This window comes from Danio rerio, chromosome 9 (assembly GCF_052040795.2).
Source record: "Danio rerio strain M-AB ecotype USA chromosome 9, GRCz13ab, whole genome shotgun sequence".
Taxonomy (NCBI): domain Eukaryota; kingdom Metazoa; phylum Chordata; class Actinopteri; order Cypriniformes; family Danionidae; genus Danio; species Danio rerio.
Window position 1 is genome coordinate 47656716 of NC_141029.1, and position 16457 is coordinate 47673172.

General features: G+C 37.7%; 1 long non-coding RNA gene across 4 annotated transcripts in view; it reads left to right on the forward strand.

The window, feature by feature from the left end:
• Positions 1-16457, forward strand: part of LOC147835402 (uncharacterized) — a 47519-nt gene that overhangs the window by 20322 nt on the left and 10740 nt on the right. The window contains exon 3 of one of the 4 annotated variants that reach the window (XR_015499841.1): positions 13902-14522. This is a non-coding gene — a long non-coding RNA (uncharacterized LOC147835402). Of the gene's footprint in view, positions 1-11918; positions 14523-16457 lie in introns of those variants that run through there. The other 3 variants (XR_015499843.1, XR_015499842.1, XR_015499839.1) reach the window with 3 other exon arrangements.

The following is a 16457-nucleotide window of genomic DNA, read 5'->3' on the forward strand; positions in this document are numbered from 1 at the left end:
TAATCCATTTTGGAATAAGCTGTAACATAAAAAAATGTGGAAAAAGTGAAGCGCTATGAATACTTTCCACATGCACTGTATATGAGCAACATTATCAACCCTTAAATAATTATAAATGTTTGCTAGAGTTTTCCAAACCTGTCCAGCTATGGTCATTTATGTTAAAAATAAATAAATAATGCATTCTTTTATAAAAAATATCTCATTTGTCATTACGTTTGACGATTTGAGTCACATGATTTATATTTCGTACTTCATATTTCATGCACATAGTGTACATCGGTTCACCCTGATTTTCAGACAGCTGAAAACTCACTCAGTGTCACTTAAAACGACAACAGACTTTCATTCAGCATCATGTCATTTTGTATCTGCCAGCATGCTTGGCTTTTCTGAAGAGCCCTAAGTGGTGAGGGAAACTCCGTAGTGTATGATTAATGAAGAGCCGACTCATCGTGATTGGTTGTGGATGTGTATTTTCCGCCGTGTGCCCTGGGCAGTTGCACATGGAGACACAAACAACCACTTTTTATGACTCGGTTGCTCCAAACCTCCGTTGTTTCATCTGTGATGCGTGCCTCCCTCTCGCCTAAATCTCATGCGCTTATTAGTATCCGCATCCTCTGTAATTTACTCATCAAGAGGGCAGCGTCTCCAGTTTACTAAGCTAATTTTCTTGTCATCTTTCTGGTCTGAGTTTATTATTGGGAATATGCATGACCTCTTTATGAATAGCAGAAGAGGCTGTCAGGTGTCAAGATGGGCAGGAAATTAGCTTGTTTGTTGCTACAGGAGGACTCTTTGTTATCCAGTAGAGTCATGCCTATTTAAAGGGATACTTCACTTCTGTTATCATTGAATCACCCTCAACTTGTTTAAAGGGCTGCTTTGATGCAAAATCAACTTTTGGAAGCTGTTTAGACAGATTTTATTATTTTATTAATTTATTTATGCTTTTAAATAGCTTTATGGGTCCTTGATCTTTCTTGCAACTACTGTTAACTTCAAAAAGTCTGAAAAAGTAAAGTTTATGAACCTTTTTTAGTGGATTAAAGTGATATATTGTCTGAGTTGGGGTTGTATATTATGGAAAAAAAATGTAATAAACTGCCAGTACATTTTCTGATGTCTTACAAACTGATTCCTCTATATATGATTTCTTATTGGAATTGACATCTGTTCAGTTCACGATGGAAAAAATGTTTCTCTTCTTATCTAAGTTTGTCCTCCAACAAATCTTAAAAATAGACAAATTGTTTAAACTTATGAGGCTGTGTCATACGTTAATTTTGAAGTTTTTTTTTTTTTACTCAACTTCACAAGGCTAAAAGTGCCCGTAATTGAAGAATGGCCCTTATATAAGTTTACAGTTACAAAATAAACCACAAATGCACAAACACAGACTCACATTGCTTGTATACATGATTTACAAGGACTCTCCAGGTGAAGTTTATTCATAAACTAATTTCGAGAGGATCACGTGCTTATGATTTATCACGGCCGGTCTCGCATTTGCTAATCACTATCTTCCAATCATATGAGCCCTAAGCTATAAATAGCCACAGTTTTCAGTTCACTTTATCTTTGTTTGGAAGAAACCCCCCTCCTCCCCTATTCTCCTCCTTTACCTCTGATTGGGCGGCACGGCGGCCCAGTAGTTAGCACTGTGAGCCCCACAGCAAGAACACTGTCAGCCCTGGTTCCACAGGACCGGTGGGTGTTTCTATGAGGAGTTTGTATGTTCTCCCCATGTCCGTGTGGGTTTTCCCCAGGTTCTCCGGTTTCCTCCCACCATCCAAAGAAATTCAACATACATAACAATCAAGCTTTTGTCTAACCCCTTGTGTTCCCTTAGCTACCGGAGCAGGGGAGTCCTGAGATCCACCGAGATCAGGCTCCCCTCTCGCTCTGCCATCGGGAGGAAGCCCCGGGCTCGAGGAGCCCTTGAGCTCGGGGCTCTCTCCCGGGACAGCATGCCAAACAAGCTTTTATAAATCATCAGCTAAGTGTGAACTCTTGAAATGTGTAATGTACTTTATACTGAAAAAAAAGCACTTCTAATAATATTGGCCTATTCTAAGAAACCTGTGGCAGACTCTGAATTTCAGAAGAACTGGGGAAACTATTATAGTGTTGAAGGGATAATTCACCCAAAACTGAAAATTGTCATCATTTACTCAGCCTTCACTTGTTACAAATATGTTTGACTTTCTTTGTTCTGTTGAACACAAAATAAAATAGTTTAAAGCAAGATGGAAACTTGCAACCATGGACTTCCATATTAGTTTTTTCTGCTTGTTACAGATTTTCAGCCTCCTTCAAGGAATCTTTTGTTTTCAACAGTAGAAAGAAACTTGATTAAATTGGATTTTTTTTTTTCGTTTTGAGTAAACTTTTCCTTTAATTAAAATCATTAATGTTAACACTCCAATTTTCTGTTTTACGCTTCTATCTTAGACAGTGCTTAAGCCTCATGGAGAGACCTTGGGTTGGTGGTGTTTTTGCCTCTTTTGGTCAGTTGGCCTCACAATTTAATGTCCCTAAAGCTCATTTTTTCAGATATTTACAAATTCGAGATTTTGCGCAATAAAAATTGTTAACTTTCCAAATTCAGCTCCTGCTTCAGATGTAGACACCATACTGGGCATAGATCCCTGTGCTAAAGGTTTAATTTCTAAATTATTTTATTATTTATTAATATATTATAATTATTTAATAATAGTTAATCTGCAACTTTCTTTTGATGACTTATGGACCACCTGGTCTCAAGACATTGGAACTGACATTAACAATTGACATTGAAAGCAGTTTTAAACAGGGTTGACTCTTCTTCAATCTGTGCACGTCACAGGCTAATAAAATGCAAGGTAGAGCATAGAGCTCATTGGTCCAAGAGCAGGCTAGCTCACATTAATCCATCTATTGACCCTGAGTGCGACCAATGTTGTGACCACTGTGTACCACTGTTGATATCCCACCTTGTTCAATTATTGGTTTATTTGTGGTTCTTCCGCCCAACCACAATTTATCCTCTCATTTTGAAGACTTTGTACTATTTTTTAATAAATTGTGGGAACCCCTTCACAAACATGTCCAAACTCTTCAGCTTGATCCTGCTCTTTCGGATTGAGTCCCCACCTCCCAGTTCCCAGCTTGGTACTGGATTCTAGTTCTGGTAAACACATTGTAGATTTGTTTTTTCTGTATATAAGATCGCACTTTGACAGAAGTCAAAACAGATTTATGTTTCTCTGTCATTTACGGTTGAACCGTAAATTACAGAAGCAGTATTTGCTTTCACTATCGATTTCGCCATGAAGCACACCTTTACCGCTGCCTAATGACCACACCTACTGAAGGTTTCACAAACACCTAATTTTTTTTAATCATTCATTCATTCATTTTCTTGTTGGCTTAGTCCTTTTATTAATCCGGGGTCGCCACAGCAGAATGAACCACCAACTTATCCAGCACGTTTTTACGCAGAAGATGCCCTTCCAGCTGCAACCCATCTCTGTTAAACCCTAATTATTTAATTGTAAAATAATGAGCTTAAACATATGACTGATTTATTTGTGCACAAGAAGTACATTGTGTGAAATAGGTCCAGTGCATATGCAACAGAAAAATCTTACAGGAGTTGTTGTTGTTTTGCTCTCTCACTCACTGGCAAAGAGTGCCTGAAATCCACTCCACAGCAGAGATTCAGCCACATGACAAAATACAGAATTAGGATTGTAAACAATAGTATTTCTCCCCTTTCCCAAACAGGGTTACAGAAACATTTTCTGATGCACTACCTTGGACACATCATCAGTGTTGTTTCCTGGACTCACAGGGTGTTTCAGGTCTTGCAACAGACACCCTCCTCCAGGCGACCCGACTGAGGCGGATCAGACCTCAGCCTATGTCTACATGCTACTGCCCCCACCGTTCCCTCCTCTTCAACCAGAGCCACCTGAATGCTTTCTCCGCTGTCTCCACATTGTTTCTTATGGCTCTTCTTCAGTTGGTGCCTGTTATTCCTAGTGTACCATAGGCCTTGCTCAGGGTGTAGCTGGCAAATCCCCTACTGCCCACTTCCACTGGCATGCACCTGGTCCTCCATCCATACATCCAACATTGCTCCACTAGCTCCTGGTATTTTCCCTTCTTTCTCTCCTGAGCCTCATCCATCCTCTCCTCCCAGGGCACAGTTAGCTCCAGCAGGATTAATTGTCTTGTGGCCTTAGAGACCAAGATCATGTCAGGTCTCGATGTGGACTGGATAATGTGTGGTGGAATCTTCAGATCAACTGATCAACTGACATCAGTCTCGGGCCTCTTTATTGATCTCTCTGGCATTTGTCCTTCCTTGATGAACTGAATGGCCTTGGCTGTGGCTTGGCGGCTCAGGAAATACAGAATTAGGATTATATTGTAAACAATAGTATTTCCCCCCTTGAGTTGCTAACACTATTTACTCTGATGCCCATGTATGCATATGTTAAAGCGCATCTTTATGTCTAAGCTTTGATATAAATCAGCAATGACCCAATAGATAATACTCAATTCTCAGAGGAGAGGGGAACAACAAGGGCCATACTGACTTAAATGGGGGCTGGTGTCCCTGTGGCCCCACCCCTAGATCTGCCCATGATGCGAGACGACTGATATCGTCTACTTCAATATCTTTCTTCAATATCTTTTAAAACAAATCCCGAAAGTAACTGCTTGAGACCATGCATTTCTCATTAAACTGTGAGTGATGGCTTGAGCATCAGGACGATGTCATCCACGCACAGCTAATGTGATCTGATTGACGTTACTTCCCGCGATTGCCTCCTGAGAGGATGTGCTGTTTGATGTGTTTGTTTGCTTGTTTTCGATCCAGTCATGTTAAAGCTGCTCAGCGTCTGCTCCGTGCATTACGGCCTGCAGCAGGAAGCGGAGGGCAGATCTTCAGGAACTGGAGAAACAGCTGCTCTCTGCGCTGTGATCTCATTTGCACGCTGGACGTCCCTCGACGTGGACAAACAGCATCTGACTTTCCGTTCATCACTAAATCAAGCTGATGATCAGGAGCCCAAAGTCCAAAGCAGCTCACATCGTGCAGACATTTTATAAAGTTGTATCCAGTGGAGCTTGACTTGTGTTTGTGTGTATTTGCAGAACTGCTTTATGTGGGATAACGAGAGCGGAGAGTCATTGCATGCGTATTATCTTGTACATAAAAGAGAAGATGGTGATGAGGAACTGCATCACGTTGATTTTACAAATGGGCCGTCATAGATTAGTCCCTCATACATCTTATTCTGGCACATTTATATTTCTCAGAATTCTGAATTTGCATCTCACAATTTTCTCTATATAATCTCTTTAGAATATCAGGTTACATCCAAGCGGCAACCTATTGCTCTCCCTCGTAAAGCCAATATGCAACAGTAACTGAAACTGCAATTCATTGACTCACCTTTGGGGGCAGGCTCCAGGAAGTCAAGATGTTTACTGACTGCAATGCTAAATTGGTGAATTTTACAGCTGATAAAAACATGTTTACAGCCTGGTACAAACGGTGGTTTTGGTTCATATAGCTAATATTATTCTTCATGACAACTGTGACGGGGTGGTTTTTTTTATAACACATTCATTTTGTTTATATTATGTTATCAAGTCTGCATAAGGGCGAGGCCACTTGAGTCTCTGAGTCGCTGGTCGCTGTCATGTCATTCCGGCTGATTAACCGCTGAACTTTGCATGTACACATATCATATCTATAAATGTATTTGTTTTATTTAAGATAAGTTATCATTTATAATTTCCTTTAGACCTGTAATGCACTCCAGAATCTAACAGATTGATAAGCTGTAGGCTGTAAAACAGTCATCTGAAACGTTGTCATACAGTGTTACACCTGGATTTTATAAATAGTTTTTGCATTTACTAGCACACACTATATCTGAAGTATTTCGAAGTAATTTGCGGTTTCCTCCTGTCGAAAAGCATCATAAGAACAGTGTTAAGTGGCTCAATGTGTTACAACAGTGTTTTTAAAAGACTTTTTTGATATGGTGTACAACCAAGCACATGTGGTCAGAACACAAACGAGTCGCAGGTAATGATGTATTAAGCATTTCTCCCAAAGTAAAGCCCATCTAAGCAAAATGCTAGTAGGCGTCTGTAGCTCTGCCTCTTTGCACTTGTTTGCCCTCAATATATATATTTTAATTTATATATATATATATATATATATATATATATATATATATATATATATTTTTTTTTTTTTACATATATATATATATATATATATATATATATATATATATATATATATATATATATATATATATATATATATATATATATATATATATACATATATCTAAAAAATATATATATACAAACATTTTTTTTATATTTCTTTAGTATATCAGGATATATCTCACAGTTGTCTTGACCAATGAATTTGGACTCCATTTTTATGTTTACATTTTATATCACCTAGCTCTGACATTTTCTTACATTGACATTTTAGTGGAAAGGCATCCGCTGCAAAAAACATAAGCCAGAACAGTTGCCGGTTCATTCCGCTGTGGTGATCTCTGAAATAGAGACTAGGCGGAAGTAAAATTAATGAATGCATGAATGAATAAATTCACAATTTGGACTTTTTTAAATCTTAACATTTTTACATTTTAAGGAGTTTTCTGTAAAGTTTTATCTTGGGATTTAAAAATCATGCTTGAGCATCAAATCTCAAATTTATTTCATTTTCCACAGAATTAGAAATATTGGAACTATTTTCTAGAAATTCTGATTTCATTTTTGAGTTTTGAGTTTGCATCCTACAATTCACAATTCTAACATTTTATAAACAATTCAATTCAATTCATCTTTATTTCTACTGCGCTTTTACAATGTAGGTTGTTTCAAACAATTCAGAGTAGATGTTTAGTTCAGTGTGATTTAATTTTTACAGCTAAAAGTCACAAGGTAACACTGAAGAGCAAATCCATCGATGCGCAGTTCCACAAGTCCCAAGTAAAAAATCTGAGTTTACATTCTCAAAATTCTGACTTATCTTACGTAATTTTACTTCCTGGGATTCATTTTTTCTTCTTCTTACATTTTGGAAATCTCATGAGTCTCAAAATAGCTCAAAATAAATTTTAAACTATACAGTTTTATAAACTAAAAATATAAACTAAGTTTTTTATAAATTTTTTTTTATTTTAGTTTAGTTTCAAGAAATTCAAATTAATATTCTTAGAACTCTATATTTGCATCTCTCCATTCTGCACTCAAAACGACATTTGCTAAACAAACTACTTATTTAAATTAGCTGAAACCAAATTCTTGAGCTTTTTTGGGGACATCCTAATTATTTTAAGTTCAACCCACTTAAATTTGTAAAAACTAATATTATTAACTTAATACCTTCATGTTCCTTCATGTTACCTCGCAATTCAGAGAAAAGGCATTGTGGATTGTCTTTGTCACAACGGCCTTCTTTATTCCATGCCCCTTCCACCCCAAAAAAGACTTCAGAATTAGTTTGCTTGTGCGATTTGTTTTTGCTCTGAGCTGACAGTTTGCTGAAGCGTTCGCTGTGGCCTGACTCAACTAAACTAGCCGAACGTTCTGCATAAACATTTCAACCCCTGATGGCGTTTTATTTATCTCAGCGCACTTCCACATCCTCCGCAAACGGGCGGCATGTTTCTTTGATAAAAGCGTTGAAGGCCGGCTGTAGGTGGAGTGTGCTTTGCATGCAACAGTCCATTCCGCACTGTTATTCTTCCCTCAGTGTTTGATGGGTGGGAGGTTTGCCAGAGAACTGATGTGTGTGTGTGTGTGTGTGTGTTTATAGTGTCAAATGCATACCACATGTAGGCTCAGATCTGCTTCTTCTGGTCTCTCTATCGGAGATCATCCCAATGGCAGACAGCAGTAATCAGCCTGTCTTGCTCCTCCCGCTGCACCTGCTTTTGTGGCGCTCAAGTACTTTTACAGACCATTTCCAAGCGGCTTTCATTCATTAGCTGGGTATGGATTTATTTTGATACACAAAGGCTAAATGGACAGCTCCGTGCCAGAGAGTTAATGGAGCAGGGTGGATCCCGATGTGATTTATATGGACAATCTGTTGGGAAGTTTCATACATCATCCGTTTGGTGGTGGTAGAGCTATTTTGAGGTGAAGTTGTGTACAAGCAGCTGCCCTGCATGACGGCAGAGACATTTGTTTTTGAATACATAATTGTGGAGCTTTGAAAAAAATGACTAAAACATCTAAATACTGCTTTATATATGTTGAGATATCCTCATTGATTGTAAGCTTCATAACCAGGAAAACTCCCTTGTGTGTGGAAGCAAGCTTTGTTTATTTTTTTTACTTATGGACGTTTTTATGAAAACATAACACCTCATAGTGTACATCATATGTTAACAAAATGATCTGTGCTATTACCTGATACCAACTAGGACATGCACCAAAACTCATAATACAGCCATTATACAGCACCATCAAAAGAGGCTCAGCCAGATTAATAAGAAACAAAATCAACCCAGCTCATTCTGAAAACATAGCCCCATGGACGATTTTGTAGACTGTGATTTACGTGGCCGGAAGTATGTATGGCTGCATTTGTTTTTTTCAAGAGAATGCTACGGGGCAGTGTGACACCGCTCCTCTTCGCGCTCGCTGGCTGGGCTGACGGCTCGCCTCCTCCATGTGGAGGGCTTTCCCGCCGCAACTAGTTTGTTCAGTTAGCTCGTCGTGTTACATCAGTGGAGTGGAGGCTCGGAGGAGGAGCCGGCAGCGTTCAAGACCGGGTTCGAGTCCGGGGAAGAGCGGTTCCAGAAATCAGGTAAGACAAAAAACAGAATCCAAAAAGTCAAGTGAACGAGTTCGTAACGAGGCGAGAATGTGGTGAAATCCGAAAACGTGGTCAAAATCGAACAAGGGCTTTTCTATTACCGCACGGCTTTCGTAAATCGTGGCTTGAGTTTAGGGAAGAAGGAGGAGGAGGAGAAGGGTGGCTGAATTGGCCGATTGGACGGCCGCCCAGTCAATCGTTCAGTCATTCAGCCAGTCGGTCAGACGGTCAGTCGGACAGGCGGTCGCTCAGCAGCGGCCTCCGGCGGCTTTTTACACAAGAACAGTTCGCTCGCGCGAGGTGTTCGAGACGCGAAAAAGCGGGCACAGCAGCCTCTTGTGGATTCGCGAAAACAAATACTGCACAAATACGTACCTCCCGGGACGTATTTCGTGGTCTCCAGAAATGTCCGCGGGGCTACGTTTCCAGAAAAAGCCTGGGTTAAACAAAATAGAATGACGTGTGAAAAGAAAGTAGAATTACATTTTTACATTCATTCTCCTTCGGTTTAGTCCCTTTATTTATCAGGGGTTGCCACAGTGGAATGAACCGCCAACTTATCCAACATATGATTTACACAGCAGATGCCCTTTCAGCTGCAACCCAGCACTCAGAAACACCCGTACCAATTCACCTATAGTGCACGTCTTTGGACTGTACACTCTCAGAAAAAAGGTACACGGTGGTACAAATAATCCTCCTTAAGGAACAGTGCTGTACCTTTGTAAAAGATGTACCTTATATGGTACAGAAAGACCTCTTATGATACTGTTCTGTGCCTTTTATGGTACAACTGAAATAAAAGATGGTTTTATGGTAAAACTGAAAGTACACATATGTTTTCCTAAAAAAAAAAGGCACATAATTCAATTCAATTCAATTCAGCTTTATTTGTATAGCGCTTTAACAATGTAGATTGTGTCAAAGCAGCTTCACATAAATGGTCATAGTAACTGGAACAGTGTGGTTCAGGTTTTAGTGTTTAAGTTCAGTTCAGTTCAGTTTAGCTCAGTTCAGTGTGATTTAATCATTACTGAGAGTTCAAACACTGAAGAGCAAATTCATCGATGCGTAGCTCTACCAATCCTGAACCATGCGAGCCAGTGGCGACAGCAGAGAGGGAAAAAAAACTTCACCTGATGGGAGTGAAGAAAAAAAACCTTGAGAGAACCAGACTCAGTTGGGCACGACCATTTTAATTTCTCCGCCTGCCAAAAGTCTTGTGCAGAGCTTCAGTCGCCGTGGTGGAGGCTGGAAGAAGGCCTCAGCGAAGACTCGTCTGTCCCTGGAGCGTCGCTGGAATCAGACTCATGTTCTCCACTCCCCACGACCATCAGCGCAGCAGCAGCTCAGGATATGGCCTGGTCCCGGATATGGAATCCTTGGGATCATCTCGTTGCTGGTCTTGGATCCAATCAGTGACTCCGCATAATCTGAGGACCTCGGGATGAGTATCCCCAGGTGAAAATAGAGAATAAAGAGAATAATTAGCGTAGCTGCTGTTCATAGTGTATATAAACAAGATGCAGAAGCCTGTGTGGAACCCGCTAGGTGATGCATTGAGTGTATGCTTTACTAAACAGATAGGTCTTTAATCTAGTTTTGAACTGGGAGAGTGTGTCTGAGCCTTGGACGTTATCAGGAAGGCTATTCCAGAGTGTAGGAGCCATGAAAGAGAAGGCTCGACCTCCTTTACTTGATTTTGCTATTCTAGGTACTACCAGAAGTCCTGAGTTTTGAGATCTTAAAGAGCGAGTTGGATTGTAGCGAGACAGAAGGTTGGTTAGATGAACAGGAGCTAGATTATTTAGAGCAGGGGTCTCAAACTCGCGGCCCGCGGGCCATTTGCGGCCCGCAGTGCAATATTTTGTGGCCCGCGCCGACCGCTGTATACTGACAGAATCAGCGGAGCAGGGAGAGAGACAGCGGTCACTGGCATTTCCCGCCCGCCGTGTAAACAAAGGGGCGGGGATGCCGGTGACGTCACCACGCACCCGCCCCTTTGTTAGACGCTGTGACGGGAGGGAAGTGTTTAGGAGGGAACTCGCGCCGGCCAGAACCAAGGTAAGCTGTTCCCGCCCCTGCCTGCCACTTATTAGCTACCTATCTGCAGCCTGCCACCTACCTAGCTACAGCCTGCATCTTATATATATTATAGGTAGATACAGACTGGTACAGACTGATGTGACTGGAGTGGGGTGGGGGTGTTTTATTTATACATATATACGCCTTTTTTTTAGGTGAGGGAATGGAAGTTTTAAATGTGTCTAGACTTAATGATGATCATCTTCAAGACATACTGAGGGTCTCAACTGCTTCCGCTCTAAAGCCAAATGTGGTTCAGATTTGTGAGAAGAAGCGCTGTCAAGTCTCTGGCAGCAAGAAGTAGGCAAAAGATGCCATGTTCAGAAGAACTTTCTATTAATGTTCAGGACACTTCATGTTCAGAAGAAATAATTAAAACTGTTAATAATGACATTTGAGGACTTTTTTTTGTGAAATCCCTTATGCGGCCCAGCCTCACCCAGACTTTGCCTCCTGCGGCCCCCAGGTAAATTGAGTTTGAGACCCCTGATTTAGAGCTTTATAGGTGAGAAGTAATATTTTAAATTCAATACGAAACATAAGTGTTGGAAAACTCCTTATTATTACAATGTCTATGAAAAGAAATATGACTGGAAAGGCAAAGTGATTAATGAATAATTTTCATGTTAAAACATGAATCATCATTTAAAAGCATGTTTAAAGAAACTCATAAACATTAATTATTAAGTTCTATATTAGAAAACAACTGGTAAAACAAAACTTTTGTTTTTGTAAACTAAACTTTTAAGGCATTTTTAGGCCCAATCCCAGTTCTGTCCCTTAGCCCTTCCCTTTACCCCTACCCATCGTTTTGCACGTTCACGCCAAGTGGTGGGGTGTCCCAATTCTCTTTAGCTTGAAGACGTAGGGCTAAGGGGAAGGGGTGAAAAGCCCTTCGAACGAAGATTTTTCAGGACCACACTCGAAACCAAGGGGTAAGAAAATTTCCCAGAATACATCTGCCACAACGGCAGTATTGTTGAACCCGGAAGTAAGGAGATCCACAAATCAGTATTTTTGTCATTATTACAAATTTGTACGACAAACAATCACATGTTTTAATATATTCATAATCGCGTTTGTGTTTTACCTTCATGCTTTAAAAAAAAAAACATATAATCCATAATCATAACTCCTGTACAGTAGTCCCACAACATTCTGTCACTAGATGACACTTGAATACCCTGTCAGTAATTGTCTAGTGGCTGAAAATGAGCTTTTTAAAGTGTCTGCTATAATGTTAATGTTGTTTTCGTGTGTTTACATATATGAATATGGTCACCGTGTAAATACACAGTAGTTAAAGTCTGCCACATTAGGTCATTATGATGACATATTATATGCCTTCAGTAATTTCCTGAAGATAAATACCAAAAAATAACACAACTGGAATAACAGCAGTCGCGATCGTCTGATCTCATATGAAGCATGAGATTGCGATGACATGTGATGACGTGTGCAGGTGCTGTAGTGCTGTCCCAATTCTAAGGGGTAAATTTTGAAGCCCTTCCCCTTAACCCTCGGTTGTAAGAGGGTCAACAGAGCCTCTGGTGGATTGACGTGAGAAGAGCAGGTGTGAATGGCACTCATGAGAGAAATTTGAGGTTTCAAAAAGCATACACAATGGCCTCTGGTGGATTTGGGAAAACGAAAACATCGGAGGAATTGAGATGAGTTGACTGCAAGGAGAGGGTTCGAGAATGGCAAACAACAGTTCCAGAAAGCAGGTAAGACAAAAACAGGCCAAAAAATAAAATATTCAAGTAAATAACAGGGTTAGAATGTGGTAAAATCTGAAAATGTGGTAAAAATCAAGAGCTTTTGTTTTTCTGGATTGCTTTTAAAATCACTGTCAGTTGGGTTGGGTTATAAAGTTTCGGAGGCAGTCAATAAAACTGACACAACGTGAAGTCGAATTTATGTTTTAACGGGAAAACTTTGGATTCAGTGTGCAATAATCTGATTGTGGATTACGGAAAATTTCTGTAATTTAACAGCTGTTATTTTTTACAGTAAATTTCCATAATTTAATGTCCATTATTTGCAGCAAATTTCTGTAATTTAATGTCCATTTTTTACAGTAAATTTCTGTAATTTAATGTCCATTTTTTACAGTAAATTTCTGTAATTTAATGTCCATTATTTTATGGAAAAAATTCTGTAATTTAACATCCTTTACTTTACGATAAGTTTCTGTTATTTAACGTCTGTTACTTTACTGTAAATTTATGTAATTTAATGTCTGTTATTTTACAATAAATTTATTTATTTAACGTCTATTATTTTACGATAGTTTTTTGTAATTTAACATCTGTTATTTTACAGTAAATTTCTGTAATTTAACATCCTTTTTTTACGATAAGTTTCTGTAGTTTAATAGCTGTTATTTTACGGTAAGTTTCTGTAATTTAATGTCCGTTATTTTACGGTAAGTTTCTGTAATTTAACGACTGTTCTTTTACAATAGAAATGTACATAGGGGTATGTTTTCAGAATGAGCTTGGGTTGGAAAGTTTCGGAGGCAGTGTGTCAATACAACTGACACAACGTGAGGTCGAATTCTTGTTTTAACATGTGAAAATATTGGATTCAGTGTGCAATAATCGGATTTTGAGATCAAGGAAACACTAGTGTTTGAGGCTCACGTTATGTCATTTCCATGTTCTGAACACTTATCATTCAACTAGGTATATCCAGATTTTGATTTGATTTTGGCTGCTTTAACCTTTCATATAAACTTTTCTCTAATGATTTGATGGGTGTACAACCACATCGAGAACAAGTACCTACTTAAGTTTTTATTTACCGAAGTGCTCTACCTCCATTAAAACAACTCCATTTTAGTCACTGGAGAATGTGGAGTCCTGACAGTATCATAAAACACTGCTTCATCAAAGCCTGGAGACTCAGCAGGCCAAGATAAAAGCCTCTTCTCATGGCATTTTGTCTTTTTCAGACTTCATTGCTCTCCCGGTGATGTCGGTGGAAACTGAAGACGTGCAATCGAGGCCTTGGCTTTTTCCCAGACGAAACATGCTCACATTTACCCAACAGTCTGGACGCCAGCCGGAGACAAAGGGCAGATGTTATGATGCAGTGTGTTTTTTCTCCGGTAAGGTTTATTTTCTTGGTCTGTGTTTACGTGCAGCTTGTTTATTTCCTTCTTCAGTCTGTACAGTATCTACCAGAGGCTCACTTCCGCTGAGAGATGATTTTTGTTTACGGGGCAGTTTTGGAGTAAACACACGTGCGATGCGTGTCTGATGGCAAACCACTTCCTAAGATGTGAATGATCACAAACAGGCCTGACACGTGTCAAACAGGGGCATGAACTGAACACCACTTTTAATGAAGTGTTTTCAAAACTTGGGCTTTTATGTACGCCTACTGGTCCATCAGTGTGGCTCTTGAGGTTCTTCATAGACAACAAGTGCTTTAACACTTGGGTTTCTTTGAGAGGAAAAGTGTTTGATTTAAAAAATATATAATACAGTTCCAAAGCAAATATTATGTTGTTTAATAAAAAGAAATGTTTATTTCCCCCAAGTTTATGCGGTGGGTTGTATATGTACACTGTAAAAAAAAAAAAAAAATGTTATTTTACTTTTTTCCGGCAGTTGGGGAAATTTACAGAAATTTATTGTAAAATAGTGGTCCTTAAATGACAGAAATTTGCCATAAAATAACAGATGTTAAATTACAGTAATTGGCTGGAAATTTTAATTGAAGGATATTTTGGTAATTTAACATCCATCATTTTATGATAAATTTCTGTAATTTAACGGCTGTTTTTTTTTTTACCAATAATTTCTTTAATTTAATATCCAATATTTTATGATTAATGTTTGTAATTTATCGGCTGTTATTTTACGATAAATTTTTGTAATTTAACGTCCATTATTTTACGGTAAATTTCTAAAATTTGAGTTCCATTGTTTTACATTTAATTTTTGTAATTCAACATCCATTATTTTACATTTAATTTCTGTTATGTAACATCCATTATTTTAAGGTAATCTTCTGTAATTTACCAATCATTATTGTATGGTAAATTTCTGTAATTTAGCGACCATTATTTTATGGTAAATTTCTGTAATTTAATAACTGTTATTTTATGGTAAATTTCTGTAATTTAATAACTGTTATTTTATGGTAAATTTCTGTAATTTAATGACTGTTATTTTATGGTAAATTTCTGTAATTTAATGTCTGTTATTTTACAGTAAATTTCTATAGTTTAACGTCCATTATTTTATAGCAAATTTCTGTAAATTAATGTCCAGTATTTTACAGTAAAATTCTGTAATTTAACATCCTTTATTTTACGGTAAATTTCTGTCATTTAACATCCATTATTTCACAGATAATTTCTGGAATTTAACATCCTTTTTTTTATGGTAAATTTCTGTATTTTAATGGCTGATATTTTATGGTAGATTTCTGTCATTTAACATCTATTATTTAACAATAAATTTCTTTAGTTTAACGTCCATTATTTTACATTTAATTTATGTAATTTAACGTCCATTATTTTACATTTAATTTCTGTAATTTAACGTCCATTATTTTATGGTAAATTTCTGTAATTTAACATCCATTATTTTATATTTAATTTAATTTCTGTAATTTAACATCCATTATTTTACGGTAAAGTTCTGTATATTAACATCCATTATTTTACCGTACATTTCTGTAATTAAATGGCTGTTGTTTTATGGTTGATTTCTGTCATTTAACATCTATTATTTTAGCATTAATTTCTGTAATTTAATGTCCATTATTTTACATTTAAATTTTGTAATTTAATGTCCATTATTATATGGTAAATTTCTGTAATTTAACGTCCATTATTTTACGGTAAATTTCTGTAATTTCAGGTCCATTGTTTTACTTCTTTTTTTATATAACATTTGCAGATCCGATGAAAAAATAAACATAAATGTCTGCATCATGCAGCTACGTTTATTTGAATGAAAACATATTAAATATATGTTACATTTTGTTAAATATCATATATATGTTAAACATCAATCAAATATTGCTTTTTACATTTTATAATAATCAAGTCTTAAAAAACAGCAGAAACATATTGTTTTACATTTGCTGGTATGATATCATTTTCATTTTAAGTAAAAATATAACAAAACAACTGGAAAAAAACAACAAAAAAATGTTTTTTTTTAAATTTCTTTAGAATAGTAAGAAACAAAATGGTTTTGTCACTTTTTTGATCTCCACATAAACAGCATCAAAGGCTAAAATATCATGTTTATAGCCTAAAAAATGTAAAATATTTTTGAGTGCCACACAAACTGCCCCAGAGGCTTAAATATAGTGTTTATAAATAGCAATAAATATATGAGATTTCCCATATAAATACAGTGTCAGCATAAAATATCACATATGATGTTAACAGAAAAAAAAAGCACAGTGTTTATCAGTGTAGGGTGGTGATCAGTTGCACCCCGGCCCACCACATTGCCTCCTGCGGTGGAGTGAGAAATCCGCAGGT